Raw genomic sequence first — 21224 nt, 5'->3', positions numbered from 1 at the left:
ACTTGTGTTTATAATATATACATATTACCTGTATATTTATGATGTATTTACATATTTTGAAGTGTATTTGCACAGGGGCAGCACGGCTGCAGGTACGGCAGCCGGGCTTGGACCAAATGGAGGCCAGCGGGGAGTCCGTCCCGGACAAAATGGGGGCGAGCGCGACCAACATTTTCAAAAAAGTCGCCGCTCACGCGGCTCCCATGCCGTACAAAATGAGGCCCGCCTCGCCACCACCTTGGACAAAATGGAGGCCAGCTTGGCTTCCTCATTGGACAAATTGGAGGCCAAATTGGCCACCACCTTGGACGAAATGGAGGCCAACTTGGCCACCACCTTGGACGAAATGGAGGTCAGCCAGGCCTACATTTTGGAAAAATGGCGGCTGCGCCAGCCGCCATCTTGGTCAGATGGCGGCAGGTAGCCAACCGAGTGTCCCCAGTGATCCCGCAGTCAACCCAGAATGATGCCAGGGTGCAGCCTGGGTTCCCAGGTTGCACCCAGTCATGCCAGAATGATGCCAGAGTGGCGGTCTTTATCATCAGACCACCACCAACAACAACTTGTGTTTATAATATATATATATTACCTGTATATTTATGATGTATTTACATATTTTGAAGTGTATTTGCACAGGGGCAGCACGGCTGCAGGTACGGCAGCCGGGCTTGGACCAAATGGAGGCCAGCGGGGAGTCCGTCCCGGACAAAATGGGGGCGAGCGCGACCAACATTTTCAAAAAAGTCGCCGCTCACGCGGCTCCCATGCCGTACAAAATGAGGCCCGCCTCGCCACCACCTTGGACAAAATGGAGGCCAGCTTGGCTACCTCATTGGACAAAATGGAGGCCAACTTGGCCACCACCTTGGACGAAATGGAGGTCAGCCAGGCCTACATTTTGGAAAAATGGCGGCTGCGCCAGCCGCCATCTTGGTCAGATGGCGGCAGGTAGCCAACCGAGTGTCCCCAGTGATCCCGCAGTCAACCCAGAATGATGCCAGGGTGCAGCCTGGGTTCCCAGGTTGCACCCAGTCATGCCAGAATGATGCCAGAGTGGCGGTCTTTATCATCAGACCACCACCAACAACAACTTGTGTTTATAATATATATATATTACCTGTATATTTATGATGTATTTACATATTTTGAAGTGTATTTGCACAGGGGCAGCACGGCTGCAGGTACGGCAGCCGGGCTTGGACCAAATGGAGGCCAGCGGGGAGTCCGTCCCGGACAAAATGGGGGCGAGCGCGACCAACATTTTCAAAAAAGTCGCCGCTCACGCGGCTCCCATGCCGTACAAAATGAGGCCCGCCTCGCCACCACCTTGGACAAAATGGAGGCCAGCTTGGCTACCTCATTGGACAAAATGGAGGCCAACTTGGCCACCACCTTGGACGAAATGGAGGTCAGCCAGGCCTACATTTTGGAAAAATGGCGGCTGCGCCAGCCGCCATCTTGGTCAGATGGCGGCAGGTAGCCAACCGAGTGTCCCCAGTGATCCCGCAGTCAACCCAGAATGATGCCAGGGTGCAGCCTGGGTTCCCAGGTTGCACCCAGTCATGCCAGAATGATGCCAGAGTGGCGGTCTTTATCATCAGACCACCACCAACAACAACTTGTGTTTATAATATATATATATTACCTGTATATTTATGATGTATTTACATATTTTGAAGTGTATTTGCACAGGGGCAGCACGGCTGCAGGTACGGCAGCCGGGCTTGGACCAAATGGAGGCCAGCGGGGAGTCCGTCCCGGACAAAATGGGGGCGAGCGCGACCAACATTTTCAAAAAAGTCGCCGCTCTCGCGGCTCCCTTGCCGTACAAAATGAGGCCCGCCTCGCCACCACCTTGGATAAAATGGAGGCCAGCTTGGCTACCTCATTGGACAAAATGGAGGCCAACTTGGCCACCACCTTGGACGAAATGGAGGTCAGCCAGGCCTACATTTTGGAAAAATGGCGGCTGCGCCAGCCGCCATCTTGGTCAGATGGCGGCAGGTAGCCAACCGAGTGTCCCCAGTGATCCCGCAGTCAACCCAGAATGATGCCAGGGTGCAGCCTGGGTTCCCAGGTTGCACCCAGTCATGCCAGAATGATGCCAGAGTGGCGGTCTTTATCATCAGACCACCACCAACAACAACTTGTGTTTATAATATATACATATTACCTGTATATTTATGATGTATTTACATATTTTGAAGTGTATTTGCACAGGGGCAGCACGGCTGCAGGTACGGCAGCCGGGCTTGGACCAAATGGAGGCCAGCGGGGAGTCCGTCCCGGACAAAATGGGGGCGAGCGCGACCAACATTTTCAAAAAAGTCGCCGCTCTCGCGGCTCCCTTGCCGTACAAAATGAGGCCCGCCTCGCCACCACCTTGGATAAAATGGAGGCCAGCTTGGCTACCTCATTGGACAAAATGGAGGCCAACTTGGCCACCACCTTGGACGAAATGGAGGTCAGCCAGGCCTACATTTTGGAAAAATGGCGGCTGCGCCAGCCGCCATCTTGGTCAGATGGCGGCAGGTAGCCAACCGAGTGTCCCCAGTGATCCCGCAGTCAACCCAGAATGATGCCAGGGTGCAGCCTGGGTTCCCAGGTTGCACCCAGTCATGCCAGAATGATGCCAGAGTGGCGGTCTTTATCATCAGACCACCACCAACAACAACTTGTGTTTATAATATATACATATTACCTGTATATTTATGATGTATTTACATATTTTGAAGTGTATTTGCACAGGGGCAGCACGGCTGCAGGTACGGCAGCCGGGCTTGGACCAAATGGAGGCCAGCGGGGAGTCCGTCCCGGACAAAATGGGGGCGAGCGCGACCAACATTTTCAAAAAAGTCGCCGCTCACGCGGCTCCCATGCCGTACAAAATGAGGCCCGCCTCGCCACCACCTTGGACAAAATGGAGGCCAGCTTGGCTTCCTCATTGGACAAATTGGAGGCCAAATTGGCCACCACCTTGGACGAAATGGAGGCCAACTTGGCCACCACCTTGGACGAAATGGAGGTCAGCCAGGCCTACATTTTGGAAAAATGGCGGCTGCGCCAGCCGCCATCTTGGTCAGATGGCGGCAGGTAGCCAACCGAGTGTCCCCAGTGATCCCGCAGTCAACCCAGAATGATGCCAGGGTGCAGCCTGGGTTCCCAGGTTGCACCCAGTCATGCCAGAATGATGCCAGAGTGGCGGTCTTTATCATCAGACCACCACCACCACCAACAACAACTTGTGTTTATAATATATATATATTACCTGTATATTTATGATGTATTTACATATTTTGAAGTGTATTTGCACAGGGGCAGCACGGCTGCAGGTACGGCAGCCGGGCTTGGACCAAATGGAGGCCAGCGGGGAGTCCGTCCCGGACAAAATGGGGGCGAGCGCGACCAACATTTTCAAAAAAGTCGCCGCTCTCGCGGCTCCCTTGCCGTACAAAATGAGGCCCGCGTCGCCACCACCTTGGATAAAATGGAGGCCAGCTTGGCTACCTCATTGGACAAAATGGAGGCCAACTTGGCCACCACCTTGGACGAAATGGAGGTCAGCCAGGCCTACATTTTGGAAAAATGGCGGCTGCGCCAGCCGCCATCTTGGTCAGATGGCGGCAGGTAGCCAACCGAGTGTCCCCAGTGATCCCGCAGTCAACCCAGAATGATGCCAGGGTGCAGCCTGGGTTCCCAGGTTGCACCCAGTCATGCCAGAATGATGCCAGAGTGGCGGTCTTTATCATCAGACCACCACCAACAACAACTTGTGTTTATAATATATATATATTACCTGTATATTTATGATGTATTTACATATTTTGAAGTGTATTTGCACAGGGGCAGCACGGCTGCAGGTACGGCAGCCGGGCTTGGACCAAATGGAGGCCAGCGGGGAGTCCGTCCCGGACAAAATGGGGGCGAGCGCGACCAACATTTTCAAAAAAGTCGCCGCTCACGCGGCTCCCATGCCGTACAAAATGAGGCCCGCCTCGCCACCACCTTGGACAAAATGGAGGCCAGCTTGGCTACCTCATTGGACAAAATGGAGGCCAACTTGGCCACCACCTTGGACGAAATGGAGGTCAGCCAGGCCTACATTTTGGAAAAATGGCGGCTGCGCCAGCCGCCATCTTGGTCAGATGGCGGCAGGTAGCCAACCGAGTGTCCCCAGTGATCCCGCAGTCAACCCAGAATGATGCCAGGGTGCAGCCTGGGTTCCCAGGTTGCACCCAGTCATGCCAGAATGATGCCAGAGTGGCGGTCTTTATCATCAGACCACCACCAACAACAACTTGTGTTTATAATATATATATATTACCTGTATATTTATGATGTATTTACATATTTTGAAGTGTATTTGCACAGGGGCAGCACGGCTGCAGGTACGGCAGCCGGGCTTGGACCAAATGGAGGCCAGCGGGGAGTCCGTCCCGGACAAAATGGGGGCGAGCGCGACCAACATTTTCAAAAAAGTCGCCGCTCACGCGGCTCCCATGCCGTACAAAATGAGGCCCGCCTCGCCACCACCTTGGACAAAATGGAGGCCAGCTTGGCTACCTCATTGGACAAAATGGAGGCCAACTTGGCCACCACCTTGGACGAAATGGAGGTCAGCCAGGCCTACATTTTGGAAAAATGGCGGCTGCGCCAGCCGCCATCTTGGTCAGATGGCGGCAGGTAGCCAACCGAGTGTCCCCAGTGATCCCGCAGTCAACCCAGAATGATGCCAGGGTGCAGCCTGGGTTCCCAGGTTGCACCCAGTCATGCCAGAATGATGCCAGAGTGGCGGTCTTTATCATCAGACCACCACCAACAACAACTTGTGTTTATAATATATATATATTACCTGTATATTTATGATGTATTTACATATTTTGAAGTGTATTTGCACAGGGGCAGCACGGCTGCAGGTACGGCAGCCGGGCTTGGACCAAATGGAGGCCAGCGGGGAGTCCGTCCCGGACAAAATGGGGGCGAGCGCGACCAACATTTTCAAAAAAGTCGCCGCTCTCGCGGCTCCCTTGCCGTACAAAATGAGGCCCGCCTCGCCACCACCTTGGATAAAATGGAGGCCAGCTTGGCTACCTCATTGGACAAAATGGAGGCCAACTTGGCCACCACCTTGGACGAAATGGAGGTCAGCCAGGCCTACATTTTGGAAAAATGGCGGCTGCGCCAGCCGCCATCTTGGTCAGATGGCGGCAGGTAGCCAACCGAGTGTCCCCAGTGATCCCGCAGTCAACCCAGAATGATGCCAGGGTGCAGCCTGGGTTCCCAGGTTGCACCCAGTCATGCCAGAATGATGCCAGAGTGGCGGTCTTTATCATCAGACCACCACCAACAACAACTTGTGTTTATAATATATATATATTACCTGTATATTTATGATGTATTTACATATTTTGAAGTGTATTTGCACAGGGGCAGCACGGCTGCAGGTACGGCAGCCGGGCTTGGACCAAATGGAGGCCAGCGGGGAGTCCGTCCCGGACAAAATGGGGGCGAGCGCGACCAACATTTTCAAAAAAGTCGCCGCTCACGCGGCTCACATGCCGTACAAAATGAGGCCCGCCTCGCCACCACCTTGGACAAAATGGAGGCCAGCTTGGCTACCTCATTGGACAAAATGGAGGCCAACTTGGCCACCACCTTGGACGAAATGGAGGTCAGCCAGGCCTACATTTTGGAAAAATGGCGGCTGCGCCAGCCGCCATCTTGGTCAGATGGCGGCAGGTAGCCAACCGAGTGTCCCCAGTGATCCCGCAGTCAACCCAGAATGATGCCAGGGTGCAGCCTGGGTTCCCAGGTTGCACCCAGTCATGCCAGAATGATGCCAGAGTGGCGGTCTTTATCATCAGACCACCACCAACAACAACTTGTGTTTATAATATATATATATTACCTGTATATTTATGATGTATTTACATATTTTGAAGTGTATTTGCACAGGGGCAGCACGGCTGCAGGTACGGCAGCCGGGCTTGGACCAAATGGAGGCCAGCGGGGAGTCCGTCCCGGACAAAATGGGGGCGAGCGCGACCAACATTTTCAAAAAAGTCGCCGCTCACGCGGCTCCCATGCCGTACAAAATGAGGCCCGCCTCGCCACCACCTTGGACAAAATGGAGGCCAGCTTGGCTACCTCATTGGACAAAATGGAGGCCAACTTGGCCACCACCTTGGACGAAATGGAGGTCAGCCAGGCCTACATTTTGGAAAAATGGCGGCTGCGCCAGCCGCCATCTTGGTCAGATGGCGGCAGGTAGCCAACCGAGTGTCCCCAGTGATCCCGCAGTCAACCCAGAATGATGCCAGGGTGCAGCCTGGGTTCCCAGGTTGCACCCAGTCATGCCAGAATGATGCCAGAGTGGCGGTCTTTATCATCAGACCACCACCAACAACAACTTGTGTTTATAATATATATATATTACCTGTATATTTATGATGTATTTACATATTTTGAAGTGTATTTGCACAGGGGCAGCACGGCTGCAGGTACGGCAGCCGGGCTTGGACCAAATGGAGGCCAGCGGGGAGTCCGTCCCGGACAAAATGGGGGCGAGCGCGACCAACATTTTCAAAAAAGTCGCCGCTCACGCGGCTCCCATGCCGTACAAAATGAGGCCCGCCTCGCCACCACCTTGGACAAAATGGAGGCCAGCTTGGCTACCTCATTGGACAAAATGGAGGCCAACTTGGCCACCACCTTGGACGAAATGGAGGTCAGCCAGGCCTACATTTTGGAAAAATGGCGGCTGCGCCAGCCGCCATCTTGGTCAGATGGCGGCAGGTAGCCAACCGAGTGTCCCCAGTGATCCCGCAGTCAACCCAGAATGATGCCAGGGTGCAGCCTGGGTTCCCAGGTTGCACCCAGTCATGCCAGAATGATGCCAGAGTGGCGGTCTTTATCATCAGACCACCACCAACAACAACTTGTGTTTATAATATATATATATTACCTGTATATTTATGATGTATTTACATATTTTGAAGTGTATTTGCACAGGGGCAGCACGGCTGCAGGTACGGCAGCCGGGCTTGGACCAAATGGAGGCCAGCGGGGAGTCCGTCCCGGACAAAATGGGGGCGAGCGCGACCAACATTTTCAAAAAAGTCGCCGCTCACGCGGCTCCCATGCCGTACAAAATGAGGCCCGCCTCGCCACCACCTTGGACAAAATGGAGGCCAGCTTGGCTACCTCATTGGACAAAATGGAGGCCAACTTGGCCACCACCTTGGACGAAATGGAGGTCAGCCAGGCCTACATTTTGGAAAAATGGCGGCTGCGCCAGCCGCCATCTTGGTCAGATGGCGGCAGGTAGCCAACCGAGTGTCCCCAGTGATCCCGCAGTCAACCCAGAATGATGCCAGGGTGCAGCCTGGGTTCCCAGGTTGCACCCAGTCATGCCAGAATGATGCCAGAGTGGCGGTCTTTATCATCAGACCACCACCAACAACAACTTGTGTTTATAATATATATATATTACCTGTATATTTATGATGTATTTACATATTTTGAAGTGTATTTGCACAGGGGCAGCACGGCTGCAGGTACGGCAGCCGGGCTTGGACCAAATGGAGGCCAGCGGGGAGTCCGTCCCGGACAAAATGGGGGCGAGCGCGACCAACATTTTCAAAAAAGTCGCCGCTCACGCGGCTCCCATGCCGTACAAAATGAGGCCCGCCTCGCCACCACCTTGGACAAAATGGAGGCCAACTTGGCCACCACCTTGGACGAAATGGAGGACAGCCAGGCCTACATTTTGGAAAAATGGCGGCTGCGCCAGCCGCCATCTTGGTCAGATGGCGGCAGGTAGCCAACCGAGTGTCCCCAGTGATCCCGCAGTCAACCCAGAATGATGCCAGGGTGCAGCCTGGGTTCCCAGGTTGCACCCAGTCATGCCAGAATGATGCCAGAGTGGCGGTCTTTATCATCAGACCACCACCACCACCAACAACAACTTGTGTTTATAATATATATATATTACCTGTATATTTATGATGTATTTACATATTTTGAAGTGTATTTGCACAGGGGCAGCACGGCTGCAGGTACGGCAGCCGGGCTTGGACCAAATGGAGGCCAGCGGGGAGTCCGTCCCGGACAAAATGGGGGCGAGCGCGACCAACATTTTCAAAAAAGTCGCCGCTCTCGCGGCTCCCTTGCCGTACAAAATGAGGCCCGCCTCGCCACCACCTTGGATAAAATGTAGGCCAGCTTGGCTACCTCATTGGACAAAATGGAGGCCAACTTGGCCACCACCTTGGACGAAATGGAGGTCAGCCAGGCCTACATTTTGGAAAAATGGCGGCTGCGCCAGCCGCCATCTTGGTCAGATGGCGGCAGGTAGCCAACCGAGTGTCCCCCAGTGATCCCGCAGTCAACCCAGAATGATGCCAGGGTGCAGCCTGGGTTCCCAGGTTGCACCCAGTCATGCCAGAATGATGCCAGAGTGGCGGTCTTTATCATCAGACCACCACCAACAACAACTTGTGTTTATAATATATATATATTACCTGTATATTTATGATGTATTTACATATTTTGAAGTGTATTTGCACAGGGGCAGCACGGCTGCAGGTACGGCAGCCGGGCTTGGACCAAATGGAGGCCAGCGGGGAGTCCGTCCCGGACAAAATGGGGGCGAGCGCGACCAACATTTTCAAAAAAGTCGCCGCTCTCGCGGCTCCCTTGCCGTACAAAATGAGGCCCGCCTCGCCACCACCTTGGATAAAATGTAGGCCAGCTTGGCTACCTCATTGGACAAAATGGAGGCCAACTTGGCCACCACCTTGGACGAAATGGAGGTCAGCCAGGCCTACATTTTGGAAAAATGGCGGCTGCGCCAGCCGCCATCTTGGTCAGATGGCGGCAGGTAGCCAACCGAGTGTCCCCAGTGATCCCGCAGTCAACCCAGAATGATGCCAGGGTGCAGCCTGGGTTCCCAGGTTGCACCCAGTCATGCCAGAATGATGCCAGAGTGGCGGTCTTTATCATCAGACCACCACCAACAACAACTTGTGTTTATAATATATATATATTACCTGTATATTTATGATGTATTTACATATTTTGAAGTGTATTTGCACAGGGGCAGCACGGCTGCAGGTACGGCAGCCGGGCTTGGACCAAATGGAGGCCAGCGGGGAGTCCGTCCCGGACAAAATGGGGGCGAGCGCGACCAACATTTTCAAAAAAGTCGCCGCTCACGCGGCTCCCATGCCGTACAAAATGAGGCCCGCCTCGCCACCACCTTGGACAAAATGGAGGCCAGCTTGGCTACCTCATTGGACAAAATGGAGGCCAACTTGGCCACCACCTTGGACGAAATGGAGGTCAGCCAGGCCTACATTTTGGAAAAATGGCGGCTGCGCCAGCCGCCATCTTGGTCAGATGGCGGCAGGTAGCCAACCGAGTGTCCCCAGTGATCCCGCAGTCAACCCAGAATGATGCCAGGGTGCAGCCTGGGTTCCCAGGTTGCACCCAGTCATGCCAGAATGATGCCAGAGTGGCGGTCTTTATCATCAGACCACCACCAACAACAACTTGTGTTTATAATATATATATATTACCTGTATATTTATGATGTATTTACATATTTTGAAGTGTATTTGCACAGGGGCAGCACGGCTGCAGGTACGGCAGCCGGGCTTGGACCAAATGGAGGTCAGCGGGGAGTCCGTCCCGGACAAAATGGGGGCGAGCGCGACCAACATTTTCAAAAAAGTCGCCGCTCTCGCGGCTCCCTTGCCGTACAAAATGAGGCCCGCCTCGCCACCACCTTGGATAAAATGTAGGCCAGCTTGGCTACCTCATTGGACAAAATGGAGGCCAACTTGGCCACCACCTTGGACGAAATGGAGGTCAGCCAGGCCTACATTTTGGAAAAATGGCGGCTGCGCCAGCCGCCATCTTGGTCAGATGGCGGCAGGTAGCCAACCGAGTGTCCCCAGTGATCCCGCAGTCAACCCAGAATGATGCCAGGGTGCAGCCTGGGTTCCCAGGTTGCACCCAGTCATGCCAGAATGATGCCAGAGTGGCGGTCTTTATCATCAGACCACCACCAACAACAACTTGTGTTTATAATATATATATATTACCTGTATATTTATGATGTATTTACATATTTTGAAGTGTATTTGCACAGGGGCAGCACGGCTGCAGGTACGGCAGCCGGGCTTGGACCAAATGGAGGCCAGCGGGGAGTCCGTCCCGGACAAAATGGGGGCGAGCGCGACCAACATTTTCAAAAAAGTCGCCGCTCACGCGGCTCCCATGCCGTACAAAATGAGGCCCGCCTCGCCACCACCTTGGACAAAATGGAGGCCAGCTTGGCTACCTCATTGGACAAAATGGAGGCCAACTTGGCCACCACCTTGGACGAAATGGAGGTCAGCCAGGCCTACATTTTGGAAAAATGGCGGCTGCGCCAGCCGCCATCTTGGTCAGATGGCGGCAGGTAGCCAACCGAGTGTCCCCAGTGATCCCGCAGTCAACCCAGAATGATGCCAGGGTGCAGCCTGGGTTCCCAGGTTGCACCCAGTCATGCCAGAATGATGCCAGAGTGGCGGTCTTTATCATCAGACCACCACCAACAACAACTTGTGTTTATAATATATATATATTACCTGTATATTTATGATGTATTTACATATTTTGAAGTGTATTTGCACAGGGGCAGCACGGCTGCAGGTACGGCAGCCGGGCTTGGACCAAATGGAGGTCAGCGGGGAGTCCGTCCCGGACAAAATGGGGGCGAGCGCGACCAACATTTTCAAAAAAGTCGCCGCTCTCGCGGCTCCCTTGCCGTACAAAATGAGGCCCGCCTCGCCACCACCTTGGATAAAATGTAGGCCAGCTTGGCTACCTCATTGGACAAAATGGAGGCCAACTTGGCCACCACCTTGGACGAAATGGAGGTCAGCCAGGCCTACATTTTGGAAAAATGGCGGCTGCGCCAGCCGCCATCTTGGTCAGATGGCGGCAGGTAGCCAACCGAGTGTCCCCAGTGATCCCGCAGTCAACCCAGAATGATGCCAGGGTGCAGCCTGGGTTCCCAGGTTGCACCCAGTCATGCCAGAATGATGCCAGAGTGGCGGTCTTTATCATCAGACCACCACCAACAACAACTTGTGTTTATAATATATATATATTACCTGTATATTTATGATGTATTTACATATTTTGAAGTGTATTTGCACAGGGGCAGCACGGCTGCAGGTACGGCAGCCGGGCTTGGACCAAATGGAGGCCAGCGGGGAGTCCGTCCCGGACAAAATGGGGGCGAGCGCGACCAACATTTTCAAAAAAGTCGCCGCTCACGCGGCTCCCATGCCGTACAAAATGAGGCCCGCCTCGCCACCACCTTGGACAAAATGGAGGCCAGCTTGGCTACCTCATTGGACAAAATGGAGGCCAACTTGGCCACCACCTTGGACGAAATGGAGGTCAGCCAGGCCTACATTTTGGAAAAATGGCGGCTGCGCCAGCCGCCATCTTGGTCAGATGGCGGCAGGTAGCCAACCGAGTGTCCCCAGTGATCCCGCAGTCAACCCAGAATGATGCCAGGGTGCAGCCTGGGTTCCCAGGTTGCACCCAGTCATGCCAGAATGATGCCAGAGTGGCGGTCTTTATCATCAGACCACCACCAACAACAACTTGTGTTTATAATATATATATATTACCTGTATATTTATGATGTATTTACATATTTTGAAGTGTATTTGCACAGGGGCAGCACGGCTGCAGGTACGGCAGCCGGGCTTGGACCAAATGGAGGTCAGCGGGGAGTCCGTCCCGGACAAAATGGGGGCGAGCGCGACCAACATTTTCAAAAAAGTCGCCGCTCTCGCGGCTCCCTTGCCGTACAAAATGAGGCCCGCCTCGCCACCACCTTGGATAAAATGTAGGCCAGCTTGGCTACCTCATTGGACAAAATGGAGGCCAACTTGGCCACCACCTTGGACGAAATGGAGGTCAGCCAGGCCTACATTTTGGAAAAATGGCGGCTGCGCCAGCCGCCATCTTGGTCAGATGGCGGCAGGTAGCCAACCGAGTGTCCCCAGTGATCCCGCAGTCAACCCAGAATGATGCCAGGGTGCAGCCTGGGTTCCCAGGTTGCACCCAGTCATGCCAGAATGATGCCAGAGTGGCGGTCTTTATCATCAGACCACCACCAACAACAACTTGTGTTTATAATATATATATATTACCTGTATATTTATGATGTATTTACATATTTTGAAGTGTATTTGCACAGGGGCAGCACGGCTGCAGGTACGGCAGCCGGGCTTGGACCAAATGGAGGCCAGCGGGGAGTCCGTCCCGGACAAAATGGGGGCGAGCGCGACCAACATTTTCAAAAAAAGTCGCCGCTCACGCGGCTCCCATGCCGTACAAAATGAGGCCCGCCTCGCCACCACCTTGGACAAAATGGAGGCCAGCTTGGCTACCTCATTGGACAAAATGGAGGCCAACTTGGCCACCACCTTGGACGAAATGGAGGTCAGCCAGGCCTACATTTTGGAAAAATGGCGGCTGCGCCAGCCGCCATCTTGGTCAGATGGCGGCAGGTAGCCAACCGAGTGTCCCCAGTGATCCCGCAGTCAACCCAGAATGATGCCAGGGTGCAGCCTGGGTTCCCAGGTTGCACCCAGTCATGCCAGAATGATGCCAGAGTGGCGGTCTTTATCATCAGACCACCACCAACAACAACTTGTGTTTATAATATATATATATTACCTGTATATTTATGATGTATTTACATATTTTGAAGTGTATTTGCACAGGGGCAGCACGGCTGCAGGTACGGCAGCCGGGCTTGGACCAAATGGAGGCCAGCGGGGAGTCCGTCCCGGACAAAATGGGGGCGAGCGCGACCAACATTTTCAAAAAAGTCGCCGCTCTCGCGGCTCCCTTGCCGTACAAAATGAGGCCCGCCTCGCCACCACCTTGGATAAAATGTAGGCCAGCTTGGCTACCTCATTGGACAAAATGGAGGCCAACTTGGCCACCACCTTGGACGAAATGGAGGTCAGCCAGGCCTACATTTTGGAAAAATGGCGGCTGCGCCAGCCGCCATCTTGGTCAGATGGCGGCAGGTAGCCAACCGAGTGTCCCCAGTGATCCCGCAGTCAACCCAGAATGATGCCAGGGTGCAGCCTGGGTTCCCAGGTTGCACCCAGTCATGCCAGAATGATGCCAGAGTGGCGGTCTTTATCATCAGACCACCACCAACAACAACTTGTGTTTATAATATATATATATTACCTGTATATTTATGATGTATTTACATATTTTGAAGTGTATTTGCACAGGGGCAGCACGGCTGCAGGTACGGCAGCCGGGCTTGGACCAAATGGAGGCCAGCGGGGAGTCCGTCCCGGACAAAATGGGGGCGAGCGCGACCAACATTTTCAAAAAAGTCGCCGCTCTCGCGGCTCCCTTGCCGTACAAAATGAGGCCCGCCTCGCCACCACCTTGGATAAAATGTAGGCCAGCTTGGCTACCTCATTGGACAAAATGGAGGCCAACTTGGCCACCACCTTGGACGAAATGGAGGTCAGCCAGGCCTACATTTTGGAAAAATGGCGGCTGCGCCAGCCGCCATCTTGGTCAGATGGCGGCAGGTAGCCAACCGAGTGTCCCCAGTGATCCCGCAGTCAACCCAGAATGATGCCAGGGTGCAGCCTGGGTTCCCAGGTTGCACCCAGTCATGCCAGAATGATGCCAGAGTGGCGGTCTTTATCATCAGACCACCACCAACAACAACTTGTGTTTATAATATATATATATTACCTGTATATTTATGATGTATTTACATATTTTGAAGTGTATTTGCACAGGGGGCAGCACGGCTGCAGGTACGGCAGCCGGGCTTGGACCAAATGGAGGCCAGCGGGGAGTCCGTCCCGGACAAAATGGGGGCGAGCGCGACCAACATTTTCAAAAAAGTCGCCGCTCACGCGGCTCCCATGCCGTACAAAATGAGGCCCGCCTCGCCACCACCTTGGACAAAATGGAGGCCAGCTTGGCTACCTCATTGGACAAAATGGAGGCCAACTTGGCCACCACCTTGGACGAAATGGAGGTCAGCCAGGCCTACATTTTGGAAAAATGGCGGCTGCGCCAGCCGCCATCTTGGTCAGATGGCGGCAGGTAGCCAACCGAGTGTCCCCAGTGATCCCGCAGTCAACCCAGAATGATGCCAGGGTGCAGCCTGGGTTCCCAGGTTGCACCCAGTCATGCCAGAATGATGCCAGAGTGGCGGTCTTTATCATCAGACCACCACCACCACCAACAACAACTTGTGTTTATAATATATATATATTACCTGTATATTTATGATGTATTTACATATTTTGAAGTGTATTTGCACAGGGGCAGCACGGCTGCAGGTACGGCAGCCGGGCTTGGACCAAATGGAGGCCAGCGGGGAGTCCGTCCCGGACAAAATGGGGGCGAGCGCGACCAACATTTTCAAAAAAGTCGCCGCTCTCGCGGCTCCCTTGCCGTACAAAATGAGGCCCGCCTCGCCACCACCTTGGATAAAATGTAGGCCAGCTTGGCTACCTCATTGGACAAAATGGAGGCCAACTTGGCCACCACCTTGGACGAAATGGAGGTCAGCCAGGCCTACATTTTGGAAAAATGGCGGCTGCGCCAGCCGCCATCTTGGTCAGATGGCGGCAGGTAGCCAACCGAGTGTCCCCAGTGATCCCGCAGTCAACCCAGAATGATGCCAGGGTGCAGCCTGGGTTCCCAGGTTGCACCCAGTCATGCCAGAATGATGCCAGAGTGGCGGTCTTTATCATCAGACCACCACCAACAACAACTTGTGTTTATAATATATATATATTACCTGTATATTTATGATGTATTTACATATTTTGAAGTGTATTTGCACAGGGGCAGCACGGCTGCAGGTACGGCAGCCGGGCTTGGACCAAATGGAGGCCAGCGGGGAGTCCGTCCCGGACAAAATGGGGGCGAGCGCGACCAACATTTTCAAAAAAGTCGCCGCTCTCGCGGCTCCCTTGCCGTACAAAATGAGGCCCGCCTCGCCACCACCTTGGATAAAATGTAGGCCAGCTTGGCTACCTCATTGGACAAAATGGAGGCCAACTTGGCCACCACCTTGGACGAAATGGAGGTCAGCCAGGCCTACATTTTGGAAAAATGGCGGCTGCGCCAGCCGCCATCTTGGTCAGATGGCGGCAGGTAGCCAACCGAGTGTCCCCAGTGATCCCGCAGTCAACCCAGAATGATGCCAGGGTGCAGCCTGGGTTCCCAGGTTGCACCCAGTCATGCCAGAATGATGCCAGAGTGGCGGTCTTTATCATCAGACCACCACCAACAACAACTTGTGTTTATAATATATATATATTACCTGTATATTTATGATGTATTTACATATTTTGAAGTGTATTTGCACAGGGGCAGCACGGCTGCAGGTACGGCAGCCGGGCTTGGACCAAATGGAGGCCAGCGGGGAGTCCGTCCCGGACAAAATGGGGGCGAGCGCGACCAACATTTTCAAAAAAGTCGCCGCTCACGCGGCTCCCATGCCGTACAAAATGAGGCCCGCCTCGCCACCACCTTGGACAAAATGGAGGCCAGCTTGGCTACCTCATTGGACAAAATGGAGGCCAACTTGGCCACCACCTTGGACGAAATGGAGGTCAGCCAGGCCTACATTTTGGAAAAATGGCGGCTGCGCCAGCCGCCATCTTGGTCAGATGGCGGCAGGTAGCCAACCGAGTGTCCCCAGTGATCCCGCAGTCAACCCAGAATGATGCCAGGGTGCAGCCTGGGTTCCCAGGTTGCACCCAGTCATGCCAGAATGATGCCAGAGTGGCGGTCTTTATCATCAGACCACCACCACCACCAACAACAACTTGTGTTTATAATATATATATATTACCTGTATATTTATGATGTATTTACATATTTTGAAGTGTATTTGCACAGGGGCAGCACGGCTGCAGGTACGGCAGCCGGGCTTGGACCAAATGGAGGCCAGCGGGGAGTCCGTCCCGGACAAAATGGGGGCGAGCGCGACCAACATTTTCAAAAAAGTCGCCGCTCTCGCGGCTCCCTTGCCGTACAAAATGAGGCCCGCCTCGCCACCACCTTGGATAAAATGTAGGCCAGCTTGGCTACCTCATTGGACAAAATGGAGGCCAACTTGGCCACCACCTTGGACGAAATGGAGGTCAGCCAGGCCTACATTTTGGAAAAATGGCGGCTGCGCCAGCCGCCATCTTGGTCAGATGGCGGCAGGTAGCCAACCGAGTGTCCCCAGTGATCCCGCAGTCAACCCAGAATGATGCCAGGGTGCAGCCTGGGTTCCCAGGTTGCACCCAGTCATGCCAGAATGATGCCAGAGTGGCGGTCTTTATCATCAGACCACCACCAACAACAACTTGTGTTTATAATATATATATATTACCTGTATATTTATGATGTATTTACATATTTTGAAGTGTATTTGCACAGGGGCAGCACGGCTGCAGGTACGGCAGCCGGGCTTGGACCAAATGGAGGCCAGCGGGGAGTCCGTCCCGGACAAAATGGGGGCGAGCGCGACCAACATTTTCAAAAAAGTCGCCGCTCTCGCGGCTCCCTTGCCGTACAAAATGAGGCCCGCCTCGCCACCACCTTGGATAAAATGTAGGCCAGCTTGGCTACCTCATTGGACAAAATGGAGGCCAACTTGGCCACCACCTTGGACGAAATGGAGGTCAGCCAGGCCTACATTTTGGAAAAATGGCGGCTGCGCCAGCCGCCATCTTGGTCAGATGGCGGCAGGTAGCCAACCGAGTGTCCCCAGTGATCCCGCAGTCAACCCAGAATGATGCCAGGGTGCAGCCTGGGTTCCCAGGTTGCACCCAGTCATGCCAGAATGATGCCAGAGTGGCGGTCTTTATCATCAGACCACCACCAACAACAACTTGTGTTTATAATATATATATATTACCTGTATATTTATGATGTATTTACATATTTTGAAGTGTATTTGCACAGGGGCAGCACGGCTGCAGGTACGGCAGCCGGGCTTGGACCAAATGGAGGCCAGCGGGGAGTCCGTCCCGGACAAAATGGGGGCGAGCGCGACCAACATTTTCAAAAAAGTCGCCGCTCACGCGGCTCCCATGCCGTACAAAATGAGGCCCGCCTCGCCACCACCTTGGACAAAATGGAGGCCAGCTTGGCTACCTCATTGGACAAAATGGAGGCCAACTTGGCCACCACCTTGGACGAAATGGAGGTCAGCCAGGCCTACATTTTGGAAAAATGGCGGCTGCGCCAGCCGCCATCTTGGTCAGATGGCGGCAGGTAGCCAACCGAGTGTCCCCAGTGATCCCGCAGTCAACCCAGAATGATGCCAGGGTGCAGCCTGGGTTCCCAGGTTGCACCCAGTCATGCCAGAATGATGCCAGAGTGGCGGTCTTTATCATCAGACCACCACCACCACCAACAACAACTTGTGTTTATAATATATATATATTACCTGTATATTTATGATGTATTTACATATTTTGAAGTGTATTTGCACAGGGGCAGCACGGCTGCAGGTACGGCAGCCGGGCTTGGACCAAATGGAGGCCAGCGGGGAGTCCGTCCCGGACAAAATGGGGGCGAGCGCGACCAACATTTTCAAAAAAGTCGCCGCTCTCGCGGCTCCCTTGCCGTACAAAATGAGGCCCGCCTCGCCACCACCTTGGATAAAATGTAGGCCAGCTTGGCTACCTCATTGGACAAAATGGAGGCCAACTTGGCCACCACCTTGGACGAAATGGAGGTCAGCCAGGCCTACATTTTGGAAAAATGGCGGCTGCGCCAGCCGCCATCTTGGTCAGATGGCGGCAGGTAGCCAACCGAGTGTCCCCAGTGATCCCGCAGTCAACCCAGAATGATGCCAGGGTGCAGCCTGGGTTCCCAGGTTGCACCCAGTCATGCCAGAATGATGCCAGAGTGGCGGTCTTTATCATCAGACCACCACCAACAACAACTTGTGTTTATAATATATATATATTACCTGTATATTTATGATGTATTTACATATTTTGAAGTGTATTTGCACAGGGGCAGCACGGCTGCAGGTACGGCAGCCGGGCTTGGACCAAATGGAGGCCAGCGGGGAGTCCGTCCCGGACAAAATGGGGGCGAGCGCGACCAACATTTTCAAAAAAGTCGCCGCTCACGCGGCTCCCATGCCGTACAAAATGAGGCCCGCCTCGCCACCACCTTGGACAAAATGGAGGCCAGCTTGGCTACCTCATTGGACAAAATGGAGGCCAACTTGGCCACCACCTTGGACGAAATGGAGGTCAGCCAGGCCTACATTTTGGAAAAATGGCGGCTGCGCCAGCCGCCATCTTGGTCAGATGGCGGCAGGTAGCCAACCGAGTGTCCCCAGTGATCCCGCAGTCAACCCAGAATGATGCCAGGGTGCAGCCTGGGTTCCCAGGTTGCACCCAGTCATGCCAGAATGATGCCAGAGTGGCGGTCTTTATCATCAGACCACCACCACCACCAACAACAACTTGTGTTTATAATATATATATATTACCTGTATATTTATGATGTATTTACATATTTTGAAGTGTATTTGCACAGGGGCAGCACGGCTGCAGGTACGGCAGCCGGGCTTGGACCAAATGGAGGCCAGCGGGGAGTCCGTCCCGGACAAAATGGGGGCGAGCGCGACCAACATTTTCAAAAAAGTCGCCGCTCTCGCGGCTCCCTTGCCGTACAAAATGAGGCCCGCCTCGCCACCACCTTGGATAAAATGTAGGCCAGCTTGGCTACCTCATTGGACAAAATGGAGGCCAACTTGGCCACCACCTTGGACGAAATGGAGGTCAGCCAGGCCTACATTTTGGAAAAATGGCGGCTGCGCCAGCCGCCATCTTGGTCAGATGGCGGCAGGTAGCCAACCGAGTGTCCCCAGTGATCCCGCAGTCAACCCAGAATGATGCCAGGGTGCAGCCTGGGTTCCCAGGTTGCACCCAGTCATGCCAGAATGATGCCAGAGTGGCGGTCTTTATCATCAGACCACCACCAACAACAACTTGTGTTTATAATATATATATATTACCTGTATATTTATGATGTATTTACATATTTTGAAGTGTATTTGCACAGGGGCAGCACGGCTGCAGGTACGGCAGCCGGGCTTGGACCAAATGGAGGCCAGCGGGGAGTCCGTCCCGGACAAAATGGGGGCGAGCGCGACCAACATTTTCAAAAAAGTCGCCGCTCACGCGGCTCCCATGCCGTACAAAATGAGGCCCGCCTCGCCACCACCTTGGACAAAATGGAGGCCAGCTTGGCTACCTCATTGGACAAAATGGAGGCCAACTTGGCCACCACCTTGGACGAAATGGAGGTCAGCCAGGCCTACATTTTGGAAAAATGGCGGCTGCGCCAGCCGCCATCTTGGTCAGATGGCGGCAGGTAGCCAACCGAGTGTCCCCAGTGATCCCGCAGTCAACCCAGAATGATGCCAGGGTGCAGCCTGGGTTCCCAGGTTGCACCCAGTCATGCCAGAATGATGCCAGAGTGGCGGTCTTTATCATCAGACCACCACCAACAACAACTTGTGTTTATAATATATATATATTACCTGTATATTTATGATGTATTTACATATTTTGAAGTGTATTTGCACAGGGGCAGCACGGCTGCAGGTACGGCAGCCGGGCTTGGACCAAATGGAGGCCAGCGGGGAGTCCGTCCCGGACAAAATGGGGGCGAGCGCGACCAACATTTTCAAAAAAGTCGCCGCTCACGCGGCTCCCATGCCGTACAAAATGAGGCCCGCCTCGCCACCACCTTGGACAAAATGGAGGCCAGCTTGGCTACCTCATTGGACAAAATGGAGGCCAACTTGGCCACCACCTTGGACGAAATGGAGGTCAGCCAGGCCTACATTTTGGAAAAATGGCGGCTGCGCCAGCCGCCATCTTGGTCAGATGGCGGCAGGTAGCCAACCGAGTGTCCCCAGTGATCCCGCAGTCAACCCAGAATGATGCCAGGGTGCAGCCTGGGTTCCCAGGTTGCACCCAGTCATGCCAGAATGATGCCAGAGTGGCGGTCTTTATCATCAGACCACCACCAACAACAACTTGTGTTTATAATATATATATATTACCTGTATATTTATGATGTATTTACATATTTTGAAGTGTATTTGCACAGGGGCAGCACGGCTGCAGGTACGGCAGCCGGGCTTGGACCAAATGGAGGCCAGCGGGGAGTCCGTCCCGGACAAAATGGGGGCGAGCGCGACCAACATTTTCAAAAAAGTCGCCGCTCACGCGGCTCACATGCCGTACAAAATGAGGCCCGCCTCGCCACCACCTTGGACAAAATGGAGGCCAGCTTGGCTACCTCATTGGACAAAATGGAGGCCAACTTGGCCACCACCTTGGACGAAATGGAGGTCAGCCAGGCCTACATTTTGGAAAAATGGCGGCTGCGCCAGCCGCCATCTTAGTCAGATGGCGGCAGGTAGCCAACCGAGTGTCCCCAGTGATCCCGCAGTCAACCCAGAATGATGCCAGGGTGCAGCCTGGGTTCCCAGGTTGCACCCAGTCATGCCAGAATGATGCCAGAGTGGCGGTCTTTATCATCAGACCACCACCACCACCAACAACAACTTGTGTTTATAATATATATATATTACCTGTATATTTATGATGTATTTACATATTTTGAAGTGTATTTGCACAGGGGCAGCACGGCTGCAGGTACGGCAGCCGGGCTTGGACCAAATGGAGGCCAGCGGGGAGTCCGTCCCGGACAAAATGGGGGCGAGCGCGACCAACATTTTCAAAAAAGTCGCCGCTCTCGCGGCTCCCTTGCCGTACAAAATGAGGCCCGCCTCGCCACCACCTTGGATAAAATGTAGGCCAGCTTGGCTACCTCATTGGACAAAATGGAGGCCAACTTGGCCACCACCTTGGACGAAATGGAGGTCAGCCAGGCCTACATTTTGGAAAAATGGCGGCTGCGCCAGCCGCCATCTTGGTCAGATGGCGGCAGGTAGCCAACCGAGTGTCCCCAGTGATCCCGCAGTCAACCCAGAATGATGCCAGGGTGCAGCCTGGGTTCCCAGGTTGCACCCAGTCATGCCAGAATGATGCCAGAGTGGCGGTCTTTATCATCAGACCACCACCAACAACAACTTGTGTTTATAATATATATATATT

Source organism: Heptranchias perlo, unplaced genomic scaffold (genome assembly GCF_035084215.1).
Source record: "Heptranchias perlo isolate sHepPer1 unplaced genomic scaffold, sHepPer1.hap1 HAP1_SCAFFOLD_113, whole genome shotgun sequence".
In the NCBI taxonomy this organism is placed as follows: Eukaryota; Metazoa; Chordata; class Chondrichthyes; order Hexanchiformes; family Hexanchidae; genus Heptranchias; species Heptranchias perlo.
The sequence above is the reverse complement of the archived record's forward strand: the minus strand, read 5'-3'. Positions refer to the sequence as shown.